This window comes from Cherax quadricarinatus, chromosome 81, assembly GCF_038502225.1.
Source record: "Cherax quadricarinatus isolate ZL_2023a chromosome 81, ASM3850222v1, whole genome shotgun sequence".
NCBI lineage: Eukaryota > Metazoa > Arthropoda > Malacostraca > Decapoda > Parastacidae > Cherax > Cherax quadricarinatus.
The window spans coordinates 8840094-8852607 of NC_091372.1; positions in this window are offsets into that span (position 1 = coordinate 8840094).

Below are 12514 nucleotides of genomic sequence, written 5' to 3' on the forward strand. Positions count from 1 at the left end.
TTTTTATATTATTAGTTTATACCTAGTTGCACTTTAGTTCATTCCAGCACAACACATAGACAACATCAACTTCATTATGTGTATTAGTGACTATACTCCACATGACCAAAATACTCTAGCTATATACTTGTCCAAACTTCCCACCACTACAGATATCAGTACTAAAACTCAACCCACAACTCAGGATATAAATAACCATAATTTAAACCTAGAAGATGATTGATCACATTGACCTTGATCTAAACCGCCATAATCTGACACCCAATCAAAGCCTATTGGAAAGTAACTGCCTTTATTACACAGCATCACAAGCCAGCACTATCCTAAACAATGCTAAAAGTCTATCAGTACTTTACTACATCAGGTCCTTAAGCAAACACTATGATGACCTCCTGGCACTCCTTGAATCACTAAAGACACCCTTCTCCTGCATTATTCTTACTGAGACCTGGCTTAAGCAGGACACAATAGATATCTACCCTCTACCAGGATACACAGCAATTCACAACTGCAGACCATACAAAGTTGGGGGTGGTATTGCAATCTATTACTCTAACCAATTATCTTGTATTAGCACCACTTGCTTTAGTGATGAATATGGAGAATACATTTTTGCTAATTTTACTGTAAAAAACCTTAAGAAGCCTATAACAATCGGTGCCATTTACCGGATACCCCACACAAACATCCCAAATTTCAGTGAGAAATTAAAGTCACTAATAACAAACAGACAAATGAATAAGCACCACCTTCTCTTAGCTGGAGACTTCAGCATCAACCTTGGCCTACTAGATGATCAGCCTGTAACTGATTTCATCAACAATATGAACAACACACTTCTCATACCATCAATAACTAAACCAACCAGGCTCACTGAAACAAGTGCAACCATAATAGACCACATATGGACCAATATACTAGCCCCCCTTAAATCAGGGATAATCACAGATAGCACTACAGACCACTACCCAACCTTCCTCTTGACAAACATTAGTAAACCACCACTTGAATACAACAAAGTTTCATTTAGACTCCAAGATGAGGCCTCAATAAGGAAGTTCACAGCTGACCTAGAGACTGTTGACTGGCCTACAGAATTCTCCAAGGCCAATGGTATTGATGACTGGACAGACATTTTTCTTAACAAATTACTTAGACTATACAACAAACATTGTCCTATAAAAACGAAACAGATCACAAACAAACGGCTTGGTTGCCCATTGCTAACCAGCACCATTCTGAAATCCATTGACAAGAAACACCAATATGAAAAGCAATATAGACAGGGCTTAATACACAAAGATATTCTTAAACACTATTCATCAGTTCTCACCAAAGTAATTAAGAAAGCCAAACAACTATACTACTCCAGTAGATTCACAGACACTAGAGGAGATATAAAAAAGACCTGGAAAACACTCTCAGATTCTAGGGACCCACAAACTGAAAAAAAACCAAGAATATTGCCCTAACTAAACCTAATGAAACACCACTGCATCCCACTGACACAGCTAACAAGATAAACGACTTCTTCTCAACCATAGGTTCTAATCTCGCCAATAAAATCCCACGCACCAATGCCCATACTGGGGACTACCTAGATGGGAATTTCCCAAATTCCTTCTATCTTGCTCCAACTGAGTCCATGGAAGTCACCGAGATTATAAAGTCACTTAAAAATAACTCAGGGAATCTGTCTCATGTCCCACCATTATTGTACAAGAGAGCGGCCCATGTCCTCTCGCATGCTTTCTCATTACTTTTTAACAAGTCACTAGAAACTAGCACCTTCCCGAAACTACTCAAGACGGCGAGGGTTACACCAATACATAAAGGTGGTGACCCTACAGATTTAAACAACTATAGGCCAATATCAAACTTACCATTGCTATCCAAAATCTTTGAGAAACTCGTGCACAGGAGACTATATTTATTTATAACGGCACAAAACATACTCAACCCCTGCCAATTTGGATTCAGGAAAAATAAAAGCACTAACGATGCAATCATAAAAATGCTAGATCTGCTTTACACAGCATTGGAAAATAAGGAATATCCACTGGGAATTTTTATTGACCTAAGAAAAGCTTTTGACACAGTAGACCACGGCATCCTACTCCACAAACTTGACCATTATGGTATAAGAGGACATGCGCTTGCATATTTCAAATCTTACCTTACTAATAGGTATCAGTATGTCACCATTAAAGACACAGCATCAACAACACAGCCACTTGATACTGGAGTTCTGCAGGGAAGTGTCCTAGGTTCCCTGCTCTTCCTCATATACATCAATGATCTTCCAAACATATCAACACCTGAACCCCATTCTCTTTGCTGACGACACGACTTATGTCATCTCTCACCCTAATCTTGCCACCCTCAACACCATTGTTAATGAGGAGCTGATCAAAATATCGACTTGGATGACAGCCAATAAACTTACGCTTAACACTGACAAAACCTACTACATTATGTTTGGTAGCAGAGCAGGAGATGCACAAATTAACATTAAGATCGACAACACTCTAATTGCCTGGCATAATGAAGGCAAATTCCTAGGCCTATACCTCGACAACAACCTGAACTTCAGTATCCATATCCAACACATAACCAAAAAAGTATCCAAAACGGTTGGGATCCTCTCCAAGATACGATACTATGTGCCGCAAACTGCCCTTCTCACACTATACCATTCACTTATATATCCATACCTCACCTATGCTATCTGTGCTTGGGGTTCAACTGCAGCAACACACCTAAAGCCAATAATAACCCAACAAAAAGCCGCAGTAAGAATAATCACTAAATCCCATCCCTGGCAACACACCCCCTCACTCGTCATAGATCTAAACTTACTCCCTGTTCAGTACATCCACACTTACTACTGTGCAATCTACATCTACAGGACCTTAAATTTCAATGTTAACCTTGACCTAAACATTAGAAAACATCTTATCTCCCTGATACACCCCGTCAACTAACTACACGAATACCACCTGGTGGTTCACACTTACACTCACTCACTCATTTGACCATAAACAGAAATATTAATCTCAATCTTAAAATAATGAATCCTGTGATACTCCAATACTGAAACTATGTACTGTGCCAAAACAAAAGCATTCACATTGCTAAACTCACAAACTAGTATTTAGTCACTTAGCCATAATACCAACTTACCTCATAATTTGTAATATTTTAAAATTAAGATTTAAACTAAGTCTGCCCGAAATGCCTAGCCATGCTAGGTGTTCTAGTGGTACACTCTGTAATCATTATTTTGCTACATGTTAAACCAAACAATAACCAAATTTCTGCAAACTCAGCATTGTAATCCTTATAGAGAATAAACTTTGAATTTGAATAGAATGGGGAGAAGAGGGATACTAGTCGTACTAGGACCCATGACACTGACTACTTGCACTAGAATGGGGAGAAGGATACTAGTCGTGCTAGGACCTTCCCTTCCACCCATGACGCTAACTTCTTGCGCAAGAATAGAGGATGAGGGATACTAGTTACACTAGTAGATAGAGTGGGTAATGGGCACTTCTGAAAGGCTAGGCCTACCGTTAAGATAAGTGACGGCCTCTGTGTTACTGACCTCTACCTTCAAACAAACCTCGGTGCTGGAGAAGCGACCTTTGTTGCAAATATTGATTCCACCTACCATGCCCAGGACACTGTATGATCCAGCAAATTGATAATCTATTTTCATCGAAGGCTGATTGATGACGGGAGTTGATTGGTTGAATTTTGTCGACTACAAGAGGGTCACTAAAGTGATAGTCTTATTAATTTTGATAAATGTATCGAAGGTGTTCAATTTTTATAGTTATTTTGTATCCCAGTATTCATTACGGTATCCCTGTATTCATTACGGTATCCCTGTATTCATTACGGTATCCTTGTATTCATTACGGTATCCTTGTATTCATTACGATATCCCTGTATTCATTACGGTATCCATGCATTCATAACTGTATCCCTGTATTCATTACGGTATCCCTGTATTCATTACGGTATCCCTGTATTCATTACGGTATCCCTGCATTCATAACGGTATCCCTGTATTCATTACGGTATCCCTGTATTCATTACGGTATCCCTGTATTCATTACGGTATCCCTGTATTCATTACGATATCCCTGTATTCATTACGGTATCCCTGCATTCATAACGGTATCCCTGTATTCATTACGGTATCCCAGTATTCATTACGGTATCCCTGTATTCATAACGGTATCCCTGTATTCATTACGGTATCCCTGCATTCATAACGGTATCCCTGTATTCATTACGGTATCCCTGTATTCATTACGGTATCCCTGTATTCATTACGATATCCCTGTATTCATTATGGTATCCCTGCATTCATAACGATATCCCTGTATTCATTACGGTATCCCTGCATTCATAACGGTATCCCTGTATTCATTACGGTATCCCAGTATTCATTACGGTATCCCTGTATTCATAACGGTATCCCTGTATTCATTACGGTATCCCAGTATTCATTACGGTATCCCTGTATTCATAACGGTATCCCTGTATTCATTACGGTATCCCTGCATTCATAACGGTATCCCTGTATTCATTATGGTATCCCTGTATTCATTACGGTATCCCAGTATTCATTACGGTATCCCAGTATTCATTACCGTATCCCTGTATTCATTACGATATCCCTGTATTCATTACGGTATCCCTGCATTCATAACGGTATCCCTGTATTCATTACGGTATCCCTGTATTCATTACGGTATCCCTGTATTCATTACGGTATCCCTGTATTCATTACGGTATCCCTGTATTCATTACGGTATCCCTGTATTCATTACGGTATCCCTGTATTCATTACGGTATCCCAGTATTCATTACGGTATCCCTGCATTCATAACGGTATCCCTGTATTCATTACGGTATCCCTGTATTCATTACGGTATCCCTGTATTCATTATGGTATCCCAGTATTCATTACGGTATCCCTGTATTCATTACGGTATCCCAGTATTCATTACGGTATCCCAGTGTCCATTACGGTATCCCTGTATTCATTACGGTATCCCTGTATTCATTACGATATCCCTGTATTCATTACGGTATCTCTGTATTCATTACGGTATCCCTGTATTCATTATGGTATCCCTGTATTCATTACGGTATCCCAGTATTCATTACAGTATCCCAGTATTCATTACGGTATCCCTGTATTCATTACGGTATCCCAGTATTCATTACGGTATCCCTGTATTCATTACGGTATCCCTGAATTCATTATGGTATCCCTGAATTCATTATGGTATCCCTGTATTCATTACGGTATCCCAGTATTCATTACGGTATCCCAGTATTCATTACGGTATTCCAGTATTCAGCACGGTATCCCAGTATTCATTACGGTATCCCAGTATTCATTACGGTATCCCAGTATTCATTATGGTATCCCTGTATTCATTACGGTATCCCTGTATTCATTACGGTATCCCTGTATTCATTACGGTATCCCTGTATTCATTACGGTATCCCAGTATCCATTACGGTATCCCAATATTCATTACGGTATCCCAATATTCATTACGGTATCCCAGTATTCATTACGGTATCCCAGTATTCATTACGGTATCCCAGTATTCATTACGGTATCCCAGTATTCATTACGGTATCCCAGTATTCATTACGGTATCCCTGTATTCATTACGGTATCCCTGTATTCATTACGGTATCCCAGTGTTCATTACGGTATCCCTGTATTCATTACGGTATCCCAGTGTTCATTACGGTATCCCAGTGTTCATTACGGTATCCCAGTATTCATTACGGTATCCCAGTATTCATTACGGTATCCCAGTATTCATTACGGTATCCCTGTATTCATTACGGTATCCCTGTATTCAATAAGCCTCACCTCTACATTAAACACGATTTTCAATATATTCTGTTGCTGTAAAGCCCTTGTGGTTTAGCGCTTTTGTTATTATAATATATCCTATTTTCTTTTTGTATTTGTATTACTTTCAAAATTCTCTTACAAAAATTTATTTCGAAAGACGATTCAATCTGATGAGAATTCCACTATTCCCATTTTTAATTCCATGTTTACTGTACTGTTAAATTTGTCCACACACAACCTGAACACACTGAGTACTGTCCTGGTCTTAAGATTCACCAGATATTAAATACTGAAGCCTTGCAGAAGATGTAGACACGTACATTTTGATGATTTTAGGGGAATAAAAAGGTCAGAAGACGTAGACACGTACATTTTGATGATTTTAGGGGAATAAAAAGGTTAGAAGATGTAGACACGTACATTTTGATGATTTTAGGGGAATAAAAAGGTCAGAAGACGTAGACACGTACATTTTGATGATTTTAGGGGAATAAAAAGGTTAGAAGATGTAGACACGTACATTTTGATGATTTTAGGGGAATAAAAAAGTCAGAAGACGTAGACACGTACATTTTGATGATTTTAGGGGAATAAAAAGGTTAGAAGATGTAGACACGTACATTTTGATGATTTTACGGGAATAAAAAGGTTAGAAGATGTAGACACGTACATTTTGATGATTTTAGGGGAATAAAAAGGTCAAAAGACGTAGACACGTACATTTTGATGATTTTAGGGGAATGAAAAGGTTAGAAGATGTAGACACGTACATTTTGATGATTTTAGGGGAATAAAAAGGTCAGATGTAGACACGTACATTTTGATGATTTTAGGGGAATAAAAAGGTCAGATGTAGACACGTACATTTTGATGATTTTAGGGGAATAAAAAGGTCAGAAGACGTAGACACGTACATTTTGATGATTTTAGGGGAATAAAAAGGTCAGAAGACGTAGACACGTACATTTTGATGATTTTAGGGGAATAAAAAGGTCAGAAGATGTAGACACGTACATTTTGATGATTTTAAGGGAATAAAAAGGTTAGAAGATGTAGACACGTACATTTTGATGATTTTAAGGGAATAAAAAGGTCAGAAGATGTAGACACGTACATTTTGATGATTTTAGGGGAATAAAAAGGTCAGAAGATGTAGACACGTACATTTTGATGATTTTAGGGGAATAAAAAGGTTAGAAGATGTAGACACGTACATTTTGATGATTTTAGGGGAATAAAAAGGTCAGAAGATGTAGACACGTACATTTTGATGATTTTAGGGGAATAAAAAGGTCAGAAGACGTAGACACGTACATTTTGATGATTTTAGGGGAATAAAAAGGTTAGAAGATGTAGACACGTACATTTTGATGATTTTAGGGGAATAAAAAGGTTAGAAGATGTAGACACGTACATTTTGATGATTTTAGGGGAATAAAAAGGTCAGAAGATGTAGACACGTACATTTTGATGATTTTAGGGGAATAAAAAGGTCAGAAGATGTAGACACGTACATTTTGATGATTTTAGGGGAATAAAAAGGTCAGAAGACGTAGACACGTACATTTTGATGATTTTAGGGAATAAAAAGGTCAGAAGGCGTAGACACGTACATTTTGATGATGATTTTAGGAGAATAAAAAGTTCAGAAGGCGTAGACACGTACATTTTGATGATTTTAGGGGAATAAAAAGGTCAGAAGACGTAGACACGTACATTTTGATATTGATTTTAGGGGAATAAAAAGGTCAGAAGACGTAGACACGTACATTTTGATGATTTTAGGGGAATAAAAAGGTCAGAAGATGTAGACACGTACATTTTGATAATGATTTTAGGGGAATAAAAAGGTCAGAAGACGTAGACACGTACATTTTGATAATGATTTTAGGGGAATAAAAATTTAACAATTGACTTTCTTCACCCTCGTTAAATTATGACAGCCTTTGTGAAGGTTTGACGCTCCACCACTGAGGCTTTTGCAGGTCACCTGCACATGTCAATTGTTCCTGTAATCTGAGCCTCGTTATCATACATAAGAGTTCAAAATCTGAATCCGATCGGATGATTGGTTCTCAAGTTACTAGGGAACTCGTAATGAAGGAAGAAACCAAAATTTCTGCCAACCATTCATAGGTCCCCATATAACTAAAGATGTCCCCAGTGATGTCCTTTTGTTTGGGGGGAGAGGGGTATTTACTGCCTTTAATGTCCCGAGTTCGGTACCCCACATCGAAAAATATTGTGTTATTAATTACGTAATAAATAACATTCCAGAGGAAAAGATGCAGGATTTATACCCCCCCCCAACTCCTTCCATTTTGTTTAGCGCTTCTTTTTGGTTATAATAACACTCTCCTTCCATTGACCATGTTGAGTCAGTTTAATGTAATGGTGAGGTTTGAAAGGCTTGTGCCTGGGGCTAGAGATGGCTTCGTCTCTGACAGGAGTGCCATTCTACCCACAGGATGATTGCCTAGGAATCCTGTATCCTTTTCTCGGCGAAAATCTTGGGGATATTTCACCTTTCGATGAAATTTGATGACAGCCGATGAAGAGGAATAATTGTACATCTGGTTTGAGGAAATGTGAAAATGGCGTGAAATGTTACTTTGTGATTATTTATTTAAGAATAAATTCACGATAGTAGAGAGTTTGTGATGATAGTTTGTGGTGACTTATAGTGACTTATTGGCCAGGTGAGTTGCAGCCTTAATGACTCTCCTTGCAGCCGATAGCTGTGACCTAACTAGGCTAAGTTAGGCAACATTGGTCGGGAAACAGGACAAGTGTTTCCTGACACGAGTTTTAGTCATATGATGACCCACATTATTATTATAATCAAGGGGGAAGCGCTAAACCCGGAGGATTATACAGCGCCTGGGGGGGGGATGTGGAAGGCATTCAGGCTTAATTCGGGGAACTGGAGCACAGATCCAATTCCCTAAATCAAGAGATGATGACCCACAGCTGGCGCTTTTGGTCATCTGACCGAGGCCTTCCACTGGCTTACCACCAACCACTTTAAACATTATTGAAGACCATTTGATGTAATACCAAACTAACGTCAAGTTATCAGACCTGGAAGAGTTGATGGGAAACTACAATGTGAATTCACCCGGTACTTGTTATCAGCGATAAAATCACTAGATGACAGGCACAAACTTGAGTTATATAACAGGATTCAGTAGAGTAAAGCACGTTTTTGGCCTGGGAATAAGTAGGCTGTTGGAAGGTAGTGAACCCACCTCTAGTGCATATTTATAATTAATTCACAAAACGCGCTTAACCCGCATGGGTCAAATTGGCAAAAGGTTGTAGGATAAGTTTATTTAGGTACAAGTGCACATAAATACAGTTACATCAATTATCATACACAGTAACGTGTATAACTTACTATAATAACCATCCAAAAAAGGTCAGTCCCTTATTTATATTAGGATCCTTTAAATACCTTAATAATTTCTTCTTTCAACGCACCGGGCCATATCCCACCTAGGCAGGGTGACCCAAAAAGAAAAACGAAAGTTTCTCTTCATAAATTTAGTAATATATACAGGAGAAGGGGTTACTAGCCTCTTGCTCCCGGCATTTTAGTTCCCTCTCACAACACGCATGACTTACCTGGAGTTTACCTGGAGAGAGTTCCGGGGGTCAACGCCCCCGCGGCCCGGTCTGTGACCAGGCCTCCTGGTGGATCAGAGCCTGATCAACCAGGCTGTTGCTGCTGGCTGCACGCAAACCAACGTACGAGCCACAACCCGGCTGATCAGGAACTGACTTTAGGTGTTTGTCCATTGCCAGCTTGAAGACTGCCAGGGGTCTGTTGGTAATCCCCCTTATGTATGCTGGGAGGCAGTTGAACAGTCTCGGGCCCCTGACACTTGTATGGTCTCTTAACGTGCTAGTGACACCCCTGCTTTTCATTGGGGGGATGGTGCATCGTCTGCCAAGTCTTTTGCTTTCGTAGTGAGTGATTTTCGTGTGCAAGTTCGGTACTAGTCCCTCTAGGATTTTCCAGGTGTATATAATCATGTATCTCTCCCTCCTGCGTTCCAGGGAATACAGGTTTAGGAACCTCAAGCGCTCCCAGTAATTGAGGTGTTTTATCTCCGTTATGCGCGCCGTGAAAGTTCTCTGTACATTTTCTAGGTCGGCAATTTCACCTGCCTTGAAAGGTGCTGTTAGTGTGCAGCAATATTCCAGCCTAGATAGAACAAGTGACCTGAAGAGTGTCATCATGGGCTTGGCCTCCCTAGTTTTGAAGGTTCTCATTATCCATCCTGTCATTTTTCTAGCAGATGCGATTGATACAATGTTATGGTCCTTGAAGGTGAGATCCTCCGACATGATCACTCCCAGGTCTTTGACGTTGGTGTTTCGCTCTATTTTGTGGCCAGAATTTGTTTTGTACTCTGATGAAGATTTAATTTCCTCATGTTTACCATATCTGAGTAATTGAAATTTCTCATCGTTGAACTTCATATTGTTTTCTGCAGCCCACTGAAAGATTTGGTTGATGTCCGCCTGGAGCCTTGCAGTGTCTGCAATGGAAGACACTGTCATGCAGATTCGGGTGTCATCTGCAAAGGAAGACACGGTGCTGTGGCTGACATCCTTGTCTATGTCGGATATGAGGATGAGGAACAAGATGGGAGCGAGTACTGTGCCTTGTGGAACAGAGCTTTTCACCGTAGCTGCCTCGGACTTTACTCTGTTGACGACTACTCTCTGTGTTCTGTTAGTGAGGAAATTATAGATCCATCGACCGACTTTTCCTGTTATTCCTTTAGCACGCATTTTGTGCGCTATTACGCCATGGTCACACTTGTCGAAGGCTTTTGCAAAGTCTGTATATATTACATCTGCATTCTTTTTGTCTTCTAGTGCATTTAGGACCTTGTCGTAGTGATCCAATAGTTGAGACAGACAGGAGCGACCTGTTCTAAACCCATGTTGCCCTGGGTTGTGTAACTGATGGGTTTCTAGATGGGTGGTGATCTTGCTTCTTAGGACCCTTTCAAAGATTTTTATGATATGGGATGTTAGTGCTATTGGTCTGTAGTTCTTTGCTGTTGCTTTACTGCCCCCTTTGTGGAGTGGGGCTATGTCTGTTGTTTTTAGTAACTGTGGGACGACCCCCGTGTCCATGCTCCCTCTCCATAGGATGGAAAAGGCTCGTGATAGGGGCTTCTTGCAGTTCTTGATGAACACAGAGTTCCATGAGTCTGGCCCTGGGGCAGAGTGCATGGGCATGTCATTTATCGCCTGTTCGAAGTCATTTGGCGTCAGGATAACATCGGATAGGCTTGTGTTAATCAAATTTTGTGGCTCTCTCATAAAAAATTCATTTTGATCTTCGACTCTCAGTCTGGTTAGCGGCTTGCTAAAAACTGAGTCATATTGGGACTTGAGTAGCTCACTCATTTCCTTGCTGTCATCTGTGTAGGACCCATCTTGTTTAAGTAGGGGCCCAATACTGGACGTTGTTCTCGATTTTGATTTGGCATAGGAGAAGAAATACTTTGGGTTTCTTTCGATTTCATTTATGGCTTTTAGTTCTTCCCGCGATTCCTGACTCCTAAAGGATTCTTTTAGCTTAAGTTCGATGCTTGCTATTTCTCTGACCAGTGTCTCCCTACGCATTTCAGATATATTGACCTCTTTTAGCCGCTCTGTTATTCTTTTCCGTCGCCTGTAAAGGGAGCGCCTGTCTCTTTCTATTTTACATCTACTCCTCCTTTTTCTTAGAGGAATAAGCCTTGTGCATACATCGAGTGCCACCGAGTTAATCTGTTCTAGGCATAAGTTGGGGTCTGTGTTGCTTAGTATATCTTCCCAGCTTATATCGGTTAGGACTTGGTTTACTTGGTCCCACTTTATGTTTTTGTTATTGAAGTTGAATTTGGTGAATGCTCCCTCGTGACTAGTCTTATTATGTCGGTCTGGGGCTCCACGCATACATGTCTGAACCTCAATTATGTTGTGATCTGAGTATATTGTTTTTGATATGGTGACATTTCTTATCAGATCATCATTGTTAGTGAAGATGAGGTCTAGTGTATTCTCCAGTCTAGTAGGCTCTATTATTTGCTGGTTTAAATTGAATTTTGTGCAGAGATTTAAAAGCTCGTGTGAGTGTGAGTTTTCATCAGAGCTGCCTCCTGGTGTTATTACTGCAACAATATTATTTGCTATATTCCTCCATTTTAGGTGCCTTAAGTTGAAATCCCTCAGGAGCAAGATGTTGGGTGCAGGAGCTGGAAGATTTTCCAGACAGTGGTCAATTTTTAACAGCTGTTCCTGGAATTGCTGGGATGTTGCATCCGGAGGCTTGTAGACTACCACAATGACTAGGTTTTGGTTCTCGACCTTTACTGCTAAAACTTCCACTACATCATTTGAGGCATTAAGCAGTTCTGTGCAAACAAGTGACTCTGCAATGTACAGGCCACCCCCCCCCCCTCCCTTTTGCCTGTTCACTCTGTCACATCTGTATAGGTTGTAACCTGGGATCCATATTTCGTTGTCCAAGTGATCCTTTATGTGGGGTCTCAGTCAAAGCCGCGAACATTGCCTTTGCCTCTGCAAGCAGTCCACGGATGAAAGGTATTTTGT